The sequence below is a fragment of the Papio anubis genome, chromosome 9, assembly GCF_008728515.1.
Source record: "Papio anubis isolate 15944 chromosome 9, Panubis1.0, whole genome shotgun sequence".
In the NCBI taxonomy this organism is placed as follows: domain Eukaryota; kingdom Metazoa; phylum Chordata; class Mammalia; order Primates; family Cercopithecidae; genus Papio; species Papio anubis.
The window spans coordinates 63,843,488-63,864,703 of NC_044984.1; the positions used below are offsets into that span (position 1 = coordinate 63,843,488).

The 21,216-nt window shown below is 38.2% G+C and overlaps 1 protein-coding gene across 3 annotated transcripts in view; it reads left to right on the plus strand.

Moving 5' to 3' along the window:
• The window catches only part of FRS2 (fibroblast growth factor receptor substrate 2), a 111,092-nt gene that overhangs the window by 44,640 nt on the left and 45,236 nt on the right, over window positions 1-21,216 (plus strand). For all 3 annotated transcript variants that reach the window (XM_031650614.1, XM_031650613.1, XM_009181194.4), the window contains exons 2-3: window positions 16,644-16,739; window positions 17,788-17,830. The gene's annotated coding sequence lies outside the window, so the exon portion shown is untranslated. The remainder of the gene's footprint in view (window positions 1-16,643; window positions 16,740-17,787; window positions 17,831-21,216) is intronic.

A 21,216-nucleotide genomic window follows, 5' to 3' on the forward strand; every position in this document is an offset into this window, starting at 1 on the left:
TCTGAACACTGGAAAAAGCATTACTGAACTGTAAAATAGACCTGCAGAGAAATCTGGCAGAGGAAGAGGAGAGTGCATTAGCCTATGACAATGAGGCACTGACTTACTGTGCACTATTTTAACAGAGAAGTGAATAGTTTTGCTATTTAGACATTTTACTGAGTTATTTTTTAAAACAAGAGAGGAATATATATGGTTTTCTGATAATAATAAAAAAAATTTTGACCTAAAAATGACCCTTGGGGGTGAGGCTCCTCAAATGTAAAGCTTCTGCTGGGAAGAAAGCTGGTGGGAATACATAGGTTGGTTTTAGGCATGGTAGAATCATTTGTTACCTCAATGAAAGCTACTCCTTGGATAGAGTTGTTTTCTTGTGATACCATTTCTCCTTGACAGTGTTCCTTTGAAATAAATCTAAAACTGCCTAGATATTTCTTACTTTTTAAATTAAGAAAATAATTATCCATAATTTATAAAAATAAAATTCCAGGACTTCCCAGGATAAATCCATTGGTTAAAAGCAAGCAATACTTTTTGAGTTCCTTTGAAGAGATGGAAAATTTCTTTTTTTCTGTGTGGGTGAGGCAGGTGAGAATAGATTTCGCCCCTGCGTGATGTCAATCAGAATTTTTGGTTAGTAAAAACCAACTCAAATATGTTTTAAAAGGAAATTGAGTAGAGCTCATTGGCTTATCAAATTGTTGTGAGGGTTGGAGAACAAGATTCGGGACTAAGCAACCAGAAACAATGCCCCAAATCACATTGCACAATTCCCATGAGGATGCCAGTACCATCTAGAGACAGACGGATGGACACCACAGCCTGTCCCAGCAGCACCTGGCTCTGGATGACTCTCAATGCTGCCACCGCTGCCCTAGACTTGACCTTGCTGAAACTGCTCCACCATTAGTGTGAGAACAAGCTCCTTCTCTCTGCTTCTGCCTACTAGTTTGCTACTCTGGGATGCACATGTGTGTTTGACAAAATACATATCCTAGATGTATGGGAGATGTGGGAAAGTGTTTAACCTTCTGCAATCATAAGATGGGTGGATGGCCAGGCGCAGTGGCTCATGCCTTTAATCCCAGCACTTTGGGAGGCTGAGGTGGGTGGATCACCAGAGGTCAGGGGTTCTAGACCAGCCTGGCCAACATGGCGAAACCCCATCTCTACTAAAAATACAAAAATTAGCCAAGCGTGTTGGCGTGTGGCTGTAATCCCAGCTGCCTAGGAGGCTGAGGCAGGAGAATCGCTTGAACCCAGGAGGCAGAGGTTGCAGTGAGCTAAATCGTACCACTGCACTCCAGCCTGGGCAACAGAGTGGGACTCCATCTCAAAACAAAAACAAAAACAAAGATGGGTGGAGTTCTCAAGAACTCCAAAATGTGGAACTAGTGTTTTACCTTCTGAAGTCATATGGCAGGAGAAGTTCAAGCAGACAAAAAGAATAATAGTTGTTCACTGCACCTGATGTTTCAGATAGAATGTGAAGCCCTCAATATGTGCCACCATGCTAAATGTTTAACAAGAATTATCTGTGTCATCCTCACAACAAACTTACTAGTTTCATTTTAGAAATTATGAGATAGACCAAGAGCAAGTAACCTGCCCAAGATTGTACAGTTAGTTATAGCAGTGTTGGGATATAAATTCAGAGCTATGACTCCAAAACCAGTGCTAACTACTTAATTAAACTAACTTTTAATGTTTTTTCTGTCCTGATGTATTTAGCTCAACATTCTGTAAATAAATCTGTTAGATTGAACCTACTGTGTTTATTAAGATTTCGTGTATGACGTTTATGTGTTTAGGTAGTTTAAGGAAAGCTGAAAGTTTGTGGCTTTGATTATTTCTATTTTCAACTGATGAATAAATAATTTCTGATTCTTTTTCTCACTTTGTGACTATTTTTGTAATTCACTTTGCCTCAGACTACAATCTGATAAAATGCTTTGTTTCTGAGTATCAGTGCTTAGAAATGAGTTACTGAGTGTGAGAGACAGGCTGATACGAAAGGAGAGGGAATATAGAGTGACTGAGACTGAGGGAGGAAGGGAGAAACATCCCTTGCTCTCTCTTTCTGTCTGTCTCTCACACACATACACACACCCACACCCACCCCTTGAGAGGGAGAAACAAAGACAAATACATATGGAAGAGAGGGGATGCACACACATTACCCTGAAAGCAACATTTTTAATCTTTTGTTCACTCTAATGGTAGGTTGAAAAACAACTTTTTCCCTTTCTATATCAGGAAAGTCATTGAGGTCTGTCTTTTTTTTAAAAAAAAAGTTTGAATCTGTGCTTTCCCTAGACTAAACAGTAAATCTTAAGCCTCTCTACCAGTTTACATTTTATATTGGTTTATGTATTTCTAGTTTGACCCCCCCCCCCCACACACACACACAAAAGTTGTGATATCTAGGAGAAATAAACAAGAACTGTTATTTAACCCGGGAAATATCCAACTTGGTTTGGGCAAGAGGAAATCATAAAGACAAACTCCCATAGTTTCTATGATGTCAATTAAACTGGAGTATTTATTCGTAAACCACATCTCTTGTTAATTATTACTGTAGCACAAGTCTGTCCTACAGATTTTTCTATACTTCCAAAGCAGTACTTCATAATAATGTTATTTTATTCACTTGTGCCTTTAGGACTAAATGGGCAGCTGTATTTTTGTAAAAGTGGGTAGATTAAATGCCCTTCCACACACATGCTTTTGTAGACAGTCTGAATGTGGGCTGGAGATGTGCTTGATGTAAGGTTAAAATCCATGAAATTAAAAGTGATTTGTGTTCTATTTAAATATTAAATTGTCAACATTGAGTATACTATGCTTTTTGTCCTTATCTCCATCTGATCTTTCCTAGCATATAACTTAATGTGAGAACTGTTATTTCTTTATAATTTGTTTTGTTTTAATCCAGTACTAGCTGTATAAAATGGATTTTTTCATAAAAGCAATTTATGTTATATATTCTTCTATTCTGCCACTTTAAGATTTATGCTTCTTATAGAAACTTTTTAGTGAATCAGTTTTCAAATGAGTGGTAGTCCATTTGTGAAAACAGAGTGTTGGCATATATAGGCTTAGCATCCCTAATCCAAAAATTTAAAATTTGAAATGCTCCAAAATTCAAAGCTTTTTGTGCACCAACATGATGCTACAGTAAAATTTCACATCTGACCTCATGTCATGGGCTCCAGTGAAAACACAGGCACACAACACACAGCTTATTCATCCTCCACAAAGGAAAAAAGACTCTCCCAGCCCTCACAGCTGTAGTTACCTTTTCTGTGTGCAGAATGATGATAGTGCTAAACAACCACAGATTGTCCACATGGGTGGCTGAGATAGCAACACCTTTGCTTTCTGGTGGTTCAGTGTATACAAACTTTGTTTCATGCGCAAAGTTATTTAAAATGTTGCATAAAATTACCTTCAGGTTATATGTATAAGGTATATATGAAATGTAAATGAATTTCGTGTTTAGACTTGGATCTCATTCCCGAGATATCTCATTATGTATATGCAGATATTCCAAAATCTGAAAAAAATCTGAAATTCAAAACACTTCTGGTTTCAAGCATTTTGGATAAGGGATACTCAACCTGTACTTATTTTTTTTTTTTTTTTTTAATCTTTAGGGGCATTTGCCAGTGGTGAATCTAATAATCTAGATAAGAAATGGTGTGTGAGGCCAGAGCAGTGATCCACTGAGCCTAGACTGTCCTAAAGAGCCACACCAAGGAAACAGATTTCTTATTGGAATTCTGCCATTCCTAAAGGGCACATAGGCCATTTGTAATTTCCTTTAACTCAGAATTCATGCTTTTATTTAAACTCTTCAGCATTGCTGTCGGTTCTGATTCATATATAATACATGTGTGTTAGACATGTATTAAGCTAAAATGTCCTGTAGATTTGTTGGAATGTGTAATTCTGGGGGAAAAAACATTTATGTTACTAACTTGACTTCTTTCCTTGCTTATAAGGTGCTTCATTTTCTTTTTTTTTTTTTTTTTTTTTTTTTAATTTATTTATTATTATTATACTTTAAGTTGTAGGGTACATGTGCATAACATGCAGGTTTGTTACATATGTATACCTGTGCCATGTTAGTCTGCTGCACCCATCAACTCGTCATTTACATCAGGTATAACTCCCAATGCAATCCCTCCCCCCTCCCCCCTCCCCATGATAGGCCCCGGTGTGTGATGTTCCCCTTCCTGAGTCCAAGTGATCTCGTTGTTCAGTTCCCACCTATGAGTGAGAACATGCAGTGTTTGGTTTTCTGTTCTTGTGATAGTTTGCTAAGAATGATGGTTTCCAGCTGCATCCATGTCCCTACAAAGGACGCAAACTCATCCTTTTTTATGGCTGCATAGTATTCCATGGTGTATATGTGCCACATTTTCTTAATCCAATCTGTCACTGATGGACATTTGGGTTGATTCCAAGTCTTTGCTATTGTGAATAGTGCTGCAATAAACATACGTGTGCATGTGTCTTTATAGCAGCATAATTTATAATCCTTTGGGTATATCCCCAGTAATGGGATGGCTGGGTCATATGGTACATCTAGTTCTAGATCCTTGAGGAATCGCCATACTGTTTTCCATAATGGTTGAACTAGTTTACAATCCCACCAACAGTGTAAAAGTGTTCCTATTTCTCCACATCCTCTCCAGCACCTGTTGTTTCCTGACTTTTTAATGATCGCCATTCTAACTGGTGTGAGATGGTATCTCATTGTGGTTTTGATTTGCATTTCTCTGATGGCCAGTGATGATGAGCATTTTCTTTACCTGTAAAATTTAAAATGATTTCACAGGTATTTCCCCCCACTCTAAAAATATGTTGTAATATGGCAAATTTATAGGGCTTGTCTTTTTTGCCCTTCTTCTTAGCATTTTCTTCCTATATTGCATTTATATACAAAATATTAAGCACTTTTTTATGTATAAGGAAGGAGGCACAAGTTAGGGAGGATCACTGAATTCATTTGACTTATCTTAACTAAAAGTTTTGTGGATTTCATGAGAAACACTATTTCATAGCAGTAGTTGAAAGAAAACAGGTATAGCTTGTCTTGAGTGCTTTGAGGTATGGATTTATTGAAGACCTCTTCATGAGACATGAATTCTACTTCTCAATCTGTTGGAAACTGGTTGAAGACATTAGTCATTCCTTCTTTCATTGTCCTTTGTACAATTCCCACTTATGAGAAAATACCTTAGAGTTTAGTTGTGGGAAAAATTATCTCTATATCCTGTACACAGCTGAAAAATATTTAGAACCTACCAAAACTACTGACAAATGAAGATAGTGTTTTTCTTCTGGCAGATAAACGCAGATTTTTTTTTTAATTGTAATTATTTTTGGCCAGGGGGCTCACGCCTATAATCCTAGCACTTTGGGAGGCTGAGATGGGCAGATTGCTTGAGCTCAGGAGTTTGACACCAGCCTGGGCAACATGGTGAAACCCTATCTCTATGAAAACATAGAAAAAATATAATTAGCTAGATGTGGTTGCGCATGCCTGTAGTCCCAGCTACTTTGAGGGCTGAGGCAAGAGGATCGCTTGAACCCAGGAAGTCGAGGCTGTAGTGAGCAGAGATGGTGCCACTGCACTCCAGCCTAGTTGACAAAGTAAAACCCTGTCTTTAAAAAAAAAAAAAATTGTAGGCCAAGCGCGGTGTCTCATGCCTGTAATCCCAGCACTTTGGGAGGGCTGAGGCGGGCAGATCACCTGAGGTCTGGAGCTCGAGACCAGCCTGACCAACATGGAGAAACCATGTCTCTACTAAAAATACCAAAGTAGCCGGGTGTGGTGGTGCTTGCCTGTAATCCCAGCTACTTGGGAGGCTGAGGTAGGAGAATCTCTTGAACCCAAGAGGCAGATTGTGCCATTGCACTCTAGCCTTGGCAACAAGAACAAAACTCCGTCTCAAAAAAAAAAAAAAAATACAGTTGTAACTGTTTTTTATTGACTTCTGTTTTTGAAGTTATGGACTATTGCCTAGAAAATAAAGGGGCCAAGGTGTGTTTTGTACAAATTGCATCCACTTCTGAGGAAGTTAATGGACGGGGTGACAGTCTCTGGGACCCACAGATATGAAGATACCATCTTCAAGAAGAGGCTGTCAAATACTGAGGTCTTTTGGGGTTCACGTAAGTCAGTTCCCTGGGATCGTATAAAAGGCAAACCTGCTTTAATACCAAGCTGCTCTTCATAGTAAATATTTTGTGTATTACATTAAAATTCATGAAAAATAATAAAGTCACAGACTCTGATGACGTTTACATTTGTATGCATCTCTTATGCGTAATGTTGAAGACATAGAAGAAAACTCACTCTGAAAGTTTTATTTTTTTTAACTTTTTTTTTTTTTGAGACAGGGTCTCGCTCTGCTGCCCAGGCTGGAGTGCAGTGGCCGGATCTCAGCTCACTGCAAGCTCCACCTCCCAGGTTTACGCCATTCTCCTGCCTCAACCTCTCGAGTAGCTAGGACTACAGGCGCCCGCCACCTCGCCCGGCTAATTTTTTGTATTTTTTGGTAGAGACGGGGTTTCACCGTGTTAGCCAGGATGGTCTCGATCTCCTGACCTCGTGATCCGCCCGTCTCGGCCTCCCAAGGTGCTGGGATTACAGGCTTGAGCCACTGCACCCGGCCATTTTTTTTAACTTTTAAGTTCAGGGATACATGTGCAAGTTTGTTATATTGGTAAACTTGTGTCACGGGGTTTGTCGTACAGATGATTTCATCATGCAAGTACTAAACCTAGTACCCAATAGTTATTTTTTTCTGCTCCTCTCCCTCCTCCCACCCTCCACCCTCTGGGAGGCCACAGTGTCTGTTGTTTCCCTCTTTGTGTCCATGTGTACTCACCATTTAGCTCTCACTTATAAGTGAGAACATGGGTATTTGCTTTTCTGTTCCTGTGTTAGTTTGCTTAGGATAATGACCTCCAGCTCCACCTTTTGTTGCTGCAAAGGACGTGATCTTGATCTTTGTTATGACAGCTTAGTATTCCATGTTGTATATGTACCACATTTTCATTATCCAGTCTACCATTAAAGGGCATTTGGGTTGATTCTATGTCTTTGCTATTGTGAATAGTGTTGCAGTGATCATATATGTGCATATGTTTTTATGACAGAACGATTTATATTCCTTTGGGTGTATACCCGGTAATGGGATTGCTGGATTGAATGGTAGTTCTGTTTTTAGCTCTTTGAGGAATCACCACACTGCTTTCCACAATGGTTGAACTAATTTACACTCCCACCAACTGTATAGAAGCATTCCCTTTTTTCTGTAACCTTGCCAGCACGTTATTTCTTGACTTCTTAATAATAGTCATTCTGACTGGTGTGAGATGGTATCTATCTCATTGTGGTTTTGATTTGCATTTTTCTAGTGATGAGTGATACTGAGCTTTTTTTCATATGCTTGTTGGCCACATTTATTTCTTCTTTTGAAACGTGTTCGTGTGCTTTGCCCACTTTTTAATGGGGTTGTTTTTCTCTTGAAAATTTGTTTAAGTTCCTTGTAGATGCTGGATATCACAGCTTTGGCAGACGCATAGTTTGCAAATATTTTCTCTCATTCTGTAGGTTGTCTCTTTTCCTCTATTGTTAGGTGTTTTGTTTTTGTTTGTTTGTTTGCTGGGCAGAAGCCCTTTAATGTAATTAGATCCCGTATGTCAATTTTTACTTTTGTTGCAATTGCTTTTGGCATCTTCATCATGAAATCTTTGCCAGTTCCTATGTCCAGAATGGTATTACCTAGGTTGCCTTCCGGGGTTTTTATAGTTTGGGGTTTTACATTTAAGTCTGTAATCCCTCTTGAGTTGGTTTTTGTAGATGGTGTTGGAAAGGGATCCAGTTTCAGTCTTCTGCGTATGGCTATCCAGTTATCCCAGCACCATTTGTTGATTAGGGAGTCCTTTTCCTATTGTTTGTTTTTGTCAAGTTTGTTGAAGAGCAGATGGTTGCAGTTGTGCGGCCATATTTTTTTGCTTTCTCTTCTGTTCCATTGGTCATACATGTATGCCTGTTTTTGTACCAGTACCATGCTGTTTGGGTTACTGTAGCCCCATGGTGTAATTTAAAGTCAGGTAGCATGATGGCTTCTGTTTTGTTCTTTTTTCTTAGGACACATTGGATATTTGGGCTTTTTTTGTGGTGGTGGTTCCGTATGAATTAAAAAATATTTTTTCTAGTTCCGTAAAGAATATCATTGGTAGTTTATAAATTGCTTTGGGCAGTGTGGCCATTTTAACGATATTGATTCCTCCTATCCATGAGCATGGAATGTTTTCCCATTTGTTTGTGTCATCTCTGATTTCTTTGAGCAGTATTTTGTAATTCTTGTTGTAGAGCTCTTTTACCCTCCTGGTTAGCTGTATTCCTAGGTTTTTTTTTTCTTTTTTCTTTTTTTTTTTTGGTGGCAATTGTGAATAGGATTGTGTTCCTGATTTGGCTCTTAGCATGGCTGTTGTTGGTGTATAGGAATGCTAGTGATTTTAGTATAGCTATTTTGTATCCTGAAACTGCTGAAGTTGTTTATCAGATCTAGGAGCTTTTGGGCTGAGACTGTAGACTTTTCTAGATATAGAGTCATGTTGTCTACAAACAAGGATAGTTTGACTTCCTCACCTCCTATTTGAATGCTCTTTATTTCTTTCTCTTGCCCAATTGCTCTGGCCAGGACTTCCAATACTGTGTTGAATAGAAGTGGTGACAGAGGGCATCCTTGTTTTGTGCTGGTTTTTAAGGGGAATGCTTCCAGCTTTTGCCCATTCAGTATGATGTTGGCTGTGGGTTTGTCATAGATCGCTCTTACTATTTTGAGGTATGTTCCTTCAGTACCTAGTTTGTTGAGAGTTTTTAACATGAAGGGTGTTGAATTTTATTGAGAGCCTTTTCTGCATCTGTTGAATTGATCATGTGGTTTTTGTCTTTAGTTCTGTTTACATGATGAATCACATTTATTAATTTATGTGTGTTGAACCAAACTTGCATCCCAGGGATAAAGCCTACTTGACTGTAGTGGATTCACTTTTTGGTGTGCTGCTGGATTTGGCTTGCTAGTATTTTGTTGAGGATTTTTGCATCTATGTTTATCAAGGATATTGGCCTGAAGTTTTCTTTTGTGTGTGTGTGTGTCTGCCAGGTTTTAGTAGCAGGATGATGCTCACCTCATAGAGTGAGTTAAGGAGGAGTCCCTCCTCCTCAGTTTTTTTGGAATAGTTTCAGTACAGATGGTACCAGCTCTTCTCTTACTCATTTCTTCTAGATTTTCTAGTTTGTGTGCATGGAGGTGTTCATAGTAGTCTCTGATGGTTATTTGTATATCTGTGGGGTCAGTGATAACATTGTCTTTGTCATTTCTCATTGTGTTTATTTGTATCTTCTCTCTTCTTTTATTAGTCTAGCTAGCAGTCTATTAATTTTTTTCAAAAAGCCAACTCCTGGGTTTGTTGATCTTTTGAATGGTTTCTTGTGTCTCAGTCTATTTTGGTTCAGCTCTGATTTTGGTTATTTCTTGTCTTCTGCTAGCTTTGGAGTTGGTTTGCTCTTGCTTCTCTAGTTCTTTTTGTTGTAATTTTAGGTTGTGTAAGGTCTTTCTGACTTTTTTATGTGAGCCTTTTGTGCTATAAATTTCCCTCTTCATGCCGCCTTAGCTATGTCTGAAATTCTGGCTGTATCTTTGTCCTCATTAGTTTCAAATAATTTCTTGACTCCTGCTTTAATTTTCATTGTTTACCCAAAAGTCATAAAGGAGTGGGTTAATTTCCATGTAATGAAGGTTTTGAGCAATTTTCTTCGTCTTGAGTTCTATTTTTATTATGCCGTGGTGCAAAAAGGGGGTTGGTATGATTTTGGTTCTTCCACATTTGCTGAGGATTGTTTATGTTCAATTGTGTAGTTGATTTTAGAGTATGTGCCGTGTGGCGATAAGAAGAATGTATATTCTGTTGTTTTGGGGTGGAGAGTTCTGTAGATGCGTATCAGGTTCATTTGTTCCGGTGTTGAGTTCAGGTCCTGAATATCTTTGTTAATATTCCTCCTCAAAGATCTGTCTGATACTGTCAGTGGAGTGTTAAAGCCTCACACTTATTATTGCATGGGAGTCCAAGTCTTTTTGAAGATCTCTTAAGAACTTGCTTTATGAATCTGGGTGCTCCTGTTTTGGGTGTATATGTATTTAGGATAGTTAGGTGTTCTTGTTGAATTGAACCTTTTACCATTATGTAATGCCCTTGTCTTTTTTGATCTTTGTTGGTTTAAGGTTTGTTTTGTCTGAAATTAGGATTGCAACCCCTGCTTTTTCTGTTTTCCATTTCCCTGGTAGATTTTTCTCCACTCCTTTATTTTGAGTCCATGGGTGTCATTGCATGTGAGATGGGTCTCTTGAGGACAGCATACCACTGAGTCTTGCTGCTTTATCCAGTTTGCCACTCTGAGCCTTTTAATTGGGGTGGTTAGCCTATTAACATTGCAGGTTAGTATTGATAGTGTGAGTTTGATCCTGTCATCATGATGTTAACTTGTTATGCTGACTTGTTTGTGTGGTTGCTCTGTAGTGTCACTGGTCTATGTACTTCAGCTTGTTTTTGTAGTGACTGGTAAGGGTCTTTCCTTTCCATATTTAGTACTTCTTTCAGCAGCTCTTGTAAAGCAAGTCTGGTGGTAACAAATTCCTTCAGCATTTGTTTGTCTGAAAAGGATCTTATTTCTCCTTCATTTATGAAGCTTGGTTTGGCCGGATATTAAATTCCAGTGCTCCAGTAACACTGGTCACCACACTCCAATGGGCAAGTGCCAGCCAAAGCACTTCATAGGGTGGTGGCAGCAGGCTTGGTCCTTGTACTCGTTTGCACGTGCCAACAGCAATGGCAGTGTGGACACGTGGGCTGTGGCAGGGTGCTAGCCAGTGCCAGGGTGCTAGCCTCCATGCAGGCATTTGCAGCAGCCGGGCGGCATCATGGCTAGAGGAGGGCTGTAGTCAGCCATCTTGGAGAGTCCTCCACGCTGGAAGTTTTTACCTTGATGCTCTAAATCGAATCACAATGTTAAGATGTCATATTGTTTTTTACTTAAAAAAATGCATTTTGTGTCGTGGCCTAGAATGTGTGTAGCATGTTTTTATACAAGCCACAAGTATTTAAATATGCATTATTCATACTGTGTGTGAGTATTCAAGAGGAAGGAAGGAAAGGAGATAAAGATGAGACAAACACTGACTATAGAGAGACTGTGTGTATATGATAAAGTTTCAAGAAACAATACATATTTGTATGCTCTGTGATCTGCATTTCCTTAAAATACAAAACAAAACAAGCAAATGCCACAGGTGATAACCCCCAACATTGATTTCAAAACCATACAGACCATCCCATTATCTTTATATGTTCCTAAGTCTAGGTCTGCACACAAAATCTTTGTTACTGAGAAAGGAACACTAAAATCCTAAGGCTTAAAAAAATAAAGTTGTATTGTTTATAAGTGGTGTCTTGAGAACGCATGTCATCTCTTTCCTCTCCTTCATCTTTATTAACCATCAGTGCAATGGAGACTGTGAGGGAGATTTTTTTTTAGCACCATAAACTCAACTAAGTGGTATGTGTTTTTTTAAAAGAATGTTGTTTTTTGCTGATAATCCCCAGATCACAAAGATTTAGAAGACTAGCATATGTATTTAGTCCTTTGGGAAACTTTATTTATTTTGATTTTAATTTTATTTTTTGAGATGGAGTTTCGCTCTTGTTGCTCAGTCTGGAGTGCAGTGGTGTAATCCCGACTTACTGCAACTTCCACCCCCTGGGTTCAAGCGATTCTCCTGCCTCAGCCTCCCAAGTAGCTAGGATTACAGGCATGCACCACCACACCTGGCTAATTTTGTAGTTTTAGTAGAGATGGGGTTTCACCATGTTTGTCAGCTGGTCTCCAACTCCTGACCTCAGGTGATCTGCTGACCTTAGCCTCCCAAAGTGCTGGGATTACAGGTGTGAGCCATGGCGCCTGGCCCATCCTTTGGGAAACTTTAAATTGATCAATCTGTTTCTCTGTGTAAATCAGTAAGTTGCATTGATGTTTAAATGGCGTGTTTTTTAATCATGGGGATAGTTCTAAGTAATTTTCACTTTTTCCAATAACTTAGGACATTAGTATAAAAAGGCTACATTTCCTGGGTAATGTGTCCTGATAAGAAATTACCTTGATTTTCATTTTTAAATACAGTGGATATATTGCTTCTGCTGTGTGATAGGCAGTAGTTCAATCTAATAACAACCAATTACGCTTACGATTCAGAAAGAAAATATTCCTACGCAATATTTTCTCATTAATGACACTTATAAAATCAGATTCTATTGAGTATGAGGAACTAAAGCCAATTAGTGTTATCTGATAATGTCAAGAAAGTGTTCCACATGAGAGGATTTTTCAGAAAAAGAAAATTAGGAAAATTAATAAAACTAATAATTTTATTATAAATTCTAAAAATTACTTTAAAGATAATTTAACAGATACGTGTGTGTGTGTAGATAGATGAGAGAGAAAAATATTTCAGATACTCAGAAAAGTGTAGAAACTTTTTTTTTTTGAGACGGAGTCTTCGTCGCCCAGGCTGGAGTGCAGTGGCGTCTTGGCTCACTGCAACCTCTGCCTCCCGGGTTCAAGCCACTCTCCTGCCTCAGCCTTCTGAGTAGTTGGGGCTACAGGCGCGTGCCACCATGCCCTGCTAATTTTTGGTATTTTTAGTAGAGATAGGGTTTCACCATGTTATCCAGGATGGTCTCAATCTCCTGACCTCGTGATCCGCCTGCCTCGGCCTCCCAAAGTGTTGGGATTACAGGCGTGAGCCACTGCGTCCGGCCAGTGCAGAAACTTTTGATGAACACCTGTGTGGCCACCCTGTCGAACCCTGACATTTTTTCCCTGACTTTTCTAAGTGTATGGAATAACAATCAGTCATTTAAAAGTGATTTGAAAACCAATTATTGTGCTGTGCTCTGGCCAGCTTATTTTTACTCAATTCTTTTGACCTAAGCGTGGCACATTCTTTGGATTCACCCCTTAATGCCCTTAATAATCCCCTAATGCCACAGGTTTACTCTTAATGTATAGCAGTGAATCTTTCTTCATTTGTCCTCCTGTCTGAAGCAAGAATGGAGCAAAGTTTTTTTTAAAATGATTTTTTTTTTCTGTTTTTGAAGAGACAAGGTCTAGGTACATCGTCCAAGCTGGACTCTAACTCTTGGGCTCAAAGAATCCTCCTGCCTCAGCCTCCCAAGTAACTGAGATTCTTGTTGTAAGTCACCATGCCTGGCTTTGAGCAAATTTTTTATATAAATAGCCTGGATTTACCTGTTTTTCCTATGGCACAAATAAGGGATTTGTCATTAATAACTGTATTCCAGGTTACTACAGATTATAATAGTGAACAAGACAAACTGGGATTTGGAATCCTGAGGCTATCTCTGATTTAGACAAGTTAGGTAACCACCGTGTGCTTTAACTTTTTTGATTGGGAAATTCTGAGAATTAACTAATGTATATATGGCATATAGAAGTTGCTCAGTAAAAGTTTTTAATATTACTAGCCTTCTTTCAAGTGGTTGAACTTGCCAAAAGTCTGATTTCTAAATGAATGGGAGCATTTCGGTACAAAAATATTCAAGTGTTCTCTCCAACTTTCCAAACAAAGCAGATTTGAACATTAAATTTCATCATCCAACTGTTGGAACCCCTGCTAATTGTTTTCATTGTACTCTTGGTTTATTTTTATACCTAAGGTCTGATAGGCACATAACAAATGCTTTATGTACCTTAAAGTAAGTGAAAATAGATTGTTGAGATGAAAGGTATGTGGATAAGTCAGTTTTGCAGCAATTCTAGAGAACTCTTGCCAGAACTGTATCTTTGTTTTGGTTTTCAGGGACTGTTAAATGTGATCACTGAGTCAGACTTGCTGTTTTCTCTGTCCCCTGGCTATCTCTCTTAAGACCCTGAAATTTGCCAGCCATAGAATATTTAAAAGGCAGAGGAGGGCTTAGTCTAGGGGGAGTTTGTTTATTTAAAGAAAAAATAATTAAGTTTAAACATCCTACCACGTCATAGCTAGTTTAGTCATGTTAGGAATTAGTGAGTTCTTTTGGTTCCTTCCTGGTGGTCTTGATACCTAAAGGTAACAGACAAATTTGAAGCAGTTAAACTTCCTGAGATTACTTGGAGCCTTATAATGTAATCCCAAACAGAAATCCCTGACGAAGTGGAAGAAAAGGAAATGCCATTTATTTTGCTGGTTTCTGTTTTTTAATGGGACTCTTTTAATTCAAATCTTCTACCACTCTATTCTAGAGTTATGGTACAGATGATTTAAAAACAAAACAACCGTTTAAAAAAAACACGCTGTGATAGATACATCTTCATTATTTCTTTGAAGTCAGGAACGTAAGAATCTTTTAAAAGGAACAGTGTAGCTCTACAGATGTTTAGACACAAAGAAAGATCTAAAAATTGATTATGTTATGTTTGAAGATTACCATCTCCCAAATTTATAATTTACCATTCCTTGCAAATTCTTTGCCAGATAAGGAAAACTAAGACAGCTATTTTGGGCTTGCCCGGGACACTGGGGTAGATTTCTTTGATGAGATGACTTATAAAAACAAAGTCCTAAAGGAAGAGGAGAAATAAGTGAGACAGACAGAGAGAGAGAGAGAGAGAGAGAGAGAGAGATTGATTTGTTGTTACTGGCAGAGGGAAAAAAAGTCCTGAGACCCTGAAGTGAGAAGATGCTTGATAAGTTTAAGGAAAGGAAAGAGGCTGGTATGGCTTGAATGGGGTGAATAAGGGAGAGAGTGGTAGATGAGGTCAGAGAGATGGGGTGGGGGATAGCAGATCATGGTCTTTATGGGCCTTTGTAAGGACTTTGACTTTCAGACTACTGAGCTGGACTCAATTGGAGGATTTGATTAGAAGAATGACATGATCTGACTTTCTTTTGAAAATGGCTAATCTCACTGACTTGTTGAGGTGAGCAAGAGAGAGGCTGGGAGATCAGACAGGGAACTATTATACTAATGTGTATGCAAAATACTGTGACTTGGACCGTGGTACTAAGAGTGGAAGTGGTAATAATATGAATATCTTTTGAAACTGGAGCTCCTAGGATGGACACTACACGGGTAGTGACATTTTAAAATACTAGAAGGTAAGCTGGGCATGGTGGCTCATGCCTGTAATCCCAGCACTTAGGGAAGCAGAGGCAGGTAGATCACTTGAAGCCAGAAGTTCGAGACCAGCCTGGTCAACAAAGTGAAACCTCGTCTCTACTAAAAATACAAAAATTAGCCAGACATGGTGGCATGTGCCTGTAATCCCATCTACTCGGGAGGCTAAGACAGGAGAATTGCTTGAACCCAGGAGGCAGAGGTTGCAGTGAGCCAAGATTGCGTCATCACACTCCAGCCTAGGCAACAGAGCGAGACCCTGTCTCAAACATACATACATACATACATACATACATACATACATACATACATAGTACTGGAAGGTTAAATATTTCATCAATTTAAGTTTAAAAAATTCATCAGTTTATTAATCATTTCAGTAAATCCTTATGAATGCGTAAAGCATGGAATTCATTGTTTTAGGTGCTTGAAAAATACCAGTAGGCTGAGTGTGGCAGCTCGCGCCTGTAATTCCAGCACTTTGGGAGGCAGAGGCAGGCGGATCACCTGAGGTCAGGAGTTCAAGACCAGCCTGGCCAACGTGGTGAATCCCTGTCTCTACTAAAAATACAAAAATTAGCCAGAGGTGGTGGAGTGTGCCTGTAGTCCCAACTGCTAGGCAGGCGGTTGGATTGCTTGAACCTGGGAGGCGGAGGTTGCAGTGAGCTGCGATCGCGTCACTGCACTCCAGCTTGAGCAACAGAGTGAGACTCTGTCTCAAAAGAGAAAAAAAAACAGTAAATAAAACCAAGAAAAACCCCTTCTGTGATTTACATTCTAGTTATAGGGGAAAGTTGACAATAAAAATAATAATTGCTTATAACAATTAATGATAATTGTTTATAATAAATAAGCAATTTGTTGTGTTCAGAATGTACTATATTAGGGCTCCCATATATTTTCTATCACCCCCCGCTCCCCAGTCTCAGCCCTGTTGTTAATGTTTTTTTATGAGAAGGTTGCTCAATAAGTGCTTTGAGGCTGGGCATGGTGGCTCACACCTGTAATCCCAGCATTTTGGGAGGCTGAGGCAGGAGGATTGCTTGAGTGCAGGAGTTCAAGACTAGCCTGGGCAGTGTAGTAAGACCCTGTCTCTGCAAATAATAATTTAAAAAATTGGCTGGGCATGTGGCATGCACCTGTCGTCCCAGCTACTCAGAAGGTTGAGGTGGGAGGATTGCCTGAGCCCAGGAGATTGAGGCTGCAGTGAGGTGTGATGGTGCCTCTGCACTTCAGCCTGAGCAACAGAATGAGACCCTATCTCAAAGGGGAAAAAATGCTTTGAAAGTTCTTTCTGGTCACTACAATTTAGATAATTGTCCTTAAAGAGTTTTGTTATAATATATTCAAGAGTAGCATTCTTAATAACTTAACCTATATTTCAGAAATGACCATTAAGAAGTAGATGCCCAGATGCAAAAGTGATGAAACAGTCCATTTGTCATAAAGTAAGATGCAGCTGTGGCGTGTCAACCAGCTTGGTAAGTATGGCCAAATCTTTTTTTCTTTTTTTTTTTTTTTTTAACTTTATAGTTATCTACTTTGAAAATCATTTAATTAAAAAATATGGTAGACAGGCTGGGCATGCTTGCTCATACCTGTAATCCCAACACTTTTGGAGGCTGAGGCAGGTGGATCGCCTGAGGTCAGGAATTCAAGACCAGCCTGGCCTACCTGGTGAAACCCTGTCTCTACTAAAAATATAAAAATTAGCCAGGGATATTGGCACGTGCCTGGAATTTTAGCTACTTGGGAGGCTGAGGCGTGAGAATGGAGGTGGAGGCTGCAGTGAGCTGAGACTGCGCCACTGCACCCAGCCTAAGCAACAGAGTGAGACTCTGTCTCAAAAAAAAGAAAAAAAAGTAGACATTAAAGTTACCTTGTATTTTTGGTTTTACTTTGTAGTACAGATTCTACCATACAGCTCTAAGAAGTGTACTTCTGTGGTGTATCTTACAACATAATTTTGATTGGTACGCTTCTTGCATATTTTTAAAAATTAAATTTATTTCGTATGTTTCTTCCTAGGATTAAAAGTATACCTTTCAGTATGGGGTTTCTTATTGGAGTGGTGAAAATATTCTGGAATAAGATGATGTGGTCATGGTTACAAAACTTTGTGTATATATTTTAAAAAAACACTGTTCAAAGAAATGCTTTTTACCTTATGTGAATTACACCTAAAAAAAAAAGAGTACCCTTCAGAACATCAAGTCTTAGAGGAAAACCTATTTGACTTAACAACTGTTTTAGAATATAAAAATTGCCACATATCATCAGGTACCTAGCAAAATGACTTGATATTTAGCAAGTAGAATAAGTGTTTTTGTAATAAAAGTAATAAATTTTATATATTTTTTAAATAACACGTACTTTTGTTATTGGAGACCAACTGTCTCTCAGGCTTTCATAATATCAAATGTCATAGCATAATATTCTGAATGTACTATGTTAGCATTTTGTAAGTTTTCATTTTTAATAGACGGTCTTGAAACTAACATTTCAACTTTCTACCTGAAATTTTTTTAGGAACAAAATTGTATCTCTTTTTCTCAGAAGAGAATTCCACAAGGTAAGAAATTGTAAATATAGTAATAAAATCAATATAGTTGAGTAAGGCTTAATTGCTCTTGATTTTTAAAAATTTGCTTCCATGTATTTATTTAATACCTTTTCTTTATCATAGGATTCTCACTAATTTATTAGCTACTGTTTTACTATGTCAGAATTTTAGTCCCTTTCTCCAATTTCTTTAATTTTGAGTCTTTTGTATGGCATAGTAATTTTATTATTCTTATTTTGATATGTTACCACACTGCATAAATAGAATAGAAAGTATTCTCATTTTACAAATGAGGAAACCAGTATTAGGATTGGCTTTAGGTTCTTTTACTAATCTTATACTGCCACCCAGCTGATACTTTCCTATATATAAAAGGTGTAATTACTAGGATAGTCTTAACTTGAAAGAAGTGCTTTCTAACTAGGAAGAACCTCATAGCCTGAGAAGTTTAAAAAACACACATATACAGACAAAAATATAAGCCATGAATACTGTAGGCCATAGTCAAAGGAACATTTATTAATATGGATTTCGTCCACCTCTGTTATATAGAAAAGTATTTCATAAGTATTTCCAATTTAGAATGAATGCCATAAATTTAAGTTACCTAGGGTTTGTTTTGTTTTGTTTTTTGTTTTTTTTGAGATGGCATTTTGCTCTTGTTGCCCAGGCTGGAGTGCAATGGCGCGACCTCGGCTCACCACAGCCTCTGCCTCCTGGTTTCAAATGATTTTTCTGCCTTAGCCTCCTGAGTAGCTGGGATTACAGGCATGCACCACCATGCCTGGCTAGTTTTGTATTTTTAGTAGAGACGGAGTTTCTCCAGTTTGGTCAGGCTGTTCTTGAACTCCCAACCTCAGGTGTTCTGCCTGGCTTGGCCTCCCAAAGTGCTGGGATTACAGATGTGAGCCACCGCGCCTGGCCGTATTTCTAGTTTTGAGCATGCCTGTTTACTTAAAGGTTATGTGTCTAGTTTTGATGGGTGGGAAATTAGAATTTCATCAAGGGGATGAAATGAACAATTTGATCTTGTGTTTTTCAGAATATAGTAATCCCCTCCCCACCAAATTATTTGTTTGTAGTGTGAAAATCAGGTATACTGGATTATAAACCAGTATCTTCTGTCCCAAAAGGCTTAATTTGGTTCAGACCGTGCTTTACTGTTAGAGGCAGAGATTTAGATTGTTTTTGAGTAATCCAGTCCTATTCTAGGTCACTTTAGGTCTGAAGGGTCTTCAGATAATAGTAGTAACCACTTGGCTTACACCTAGCTCACATTTAAGCCTGTGGAAAGACTGTGAGAGATTTCACATGTAGGTGGTGGAATACGGAAATGCAGATTGATAATCTACTTGAAGTTATGGGACTTTGAAGTTTAGCGGTGTTTTTGTTGTTCAAAAATAGACTATGATATTAAAAAGATGTGGGTCTTCTGACCCTGATTTCTTATTGTGTATTAGGACTTGAAGTGTTACAGTTCATTTTAACTGAGGTTGAACGTAATACACAAAAATGTGGATCGTTTTATAGTTTTGTAAAAGAACAGTTATTTTAGATACCTTTTTGTTTCATGTTCCACTCTTAGAATTCCTTATTAGCTGGCTTGATTTTATTTTTTCAGCTACGTGCTTTTAGATTGAAAAACAAAAAAACAAAATTCAGAATAGGTTGAAACTCAACACAAATTGCTGCCACGTAACAAAAGTGCTGATCAAGTTAAATCAACCCCTGTAATGTGTATTGAAAGGAAAACCTCTCCTCTCTCCCCCAATTTGAAGAACAAGCATTTTCCCTGCCAAGAAGTACTGACTTTAAATGGACCAGCTGTCCATATTAGGAGTACAGGGTTGCTAAGGTGACCATGGCTGTTTGGAGAAGAATGCAGCTGAGAGGGCAAGTTCTCGATGTGTGAGCTGAGGGAAGGAATGTGGTGTGATTGTACATCATTCCTCCTAATCACATGCTCACAAAGTGCTGTGTGGGCAGCATGTAGAAACTACAAGTCTGAGTGCCGGAGCTTGTGTGTGGTTAAAATCATTTTGTTTTCATATAAGCCACAGGCTTACAGTTTAGATGAAAAAGGTCTGTCTTATATGTATGTGTGTGTTTGGGGTTGAAGTTGGGGACGGTGCTTTGATGGCAGATGAGATGGGAATGTGTCTATTTTGCTGGATGGATAGATATTTTTTAATATTTTTAAAATAATTATTTATCTTGGAATAAATGTCATCTTTCCAGTTCATCCTTTTCAGTCATATATACAGTATTAATAGTCCCCAAGTAAATGATGTGTTCCTTGTAGTTGTGTATTTCTTTGGCACTGTAATTTCAGAATTATTTGGAGATTCCTAAAAATGTGTTGTCTACTCGTTCCATTTCTTCTTTTTTAAAAACAGAGTGTTTTTTCCTCAAGGCATCCAAAGTTAGGTTCTGGGCCTATCTCACAAATAAGTAGCCAATTTGGTAAAAATAATGATTCAAGGACAGTGAGAAGGGTCAAACTAACATCCCATTTACCTGAGATGCTGTTAAGATTTTACTATGGGCACCATTACTAATACTTGAAATGAGATCTAGATATAGGCGTTGATGTAGATACTTAAATGAAATGTGTTATTTTTATTTTTTATCCTTTTTTCTTAATTCCTACAATGATGTGTTGATCTTAAATGAGGGCATAAATGTGATGTATTTAAGATATGAAGTAGTTGGAACAGTGGCAGCCCTGTATTACATGAACATCATCTTGTTTTTCACAACCAGATAGTCTCTTTGCTTTGAAATGATTGCTGTTTAAGTGATTAATTTATAAAATATGGAGGGAAAGGAAAGGATTAAAATAATTTGACCTGCTGGGCTCAAGCAATCCTCCCACCTAGAATGTGGCTAATTTTTATAAATGTTCCATGTGTATTTAGAAAGAATGCAAATTTTTCATTTATTAAGTACAGTGTTATATTTATGTCTAAGAACTTGTTAATTGTTCTATTCATATCTTCTCGGTTTTGTTTTGGATTCAGGTTTAGTTTTATTTGGGGACTGATTTGTCAGTTTCTCTAGTAAGAAAGACATGGTAATTATGTCTCTCACCATGACTGTAGGTTTGTCAGTTTCTCCTTATAGATGTGTTAATTTTTGCTTTATTTTGAATGTATGCTATTAAGTACATTAATAAGCCAAAATAATGAAACAATTTAGGATTAGAATTGTTTTATCTTTTTGTTAAATCAAATTTTTTATCATTATGAAAGGGCCCTCTATCTAAACACACTTTTAGCCTTACATTTTTTTTTTTTTTTTTTTTTTTTTTTATCGGTGTTTTTTCTTTTGCCCCGGGTTGGGTGGTGTTGCCGGGTCTTCTCCTCCTCCCCACCCCCCCCCCCCCGGGGTATCCC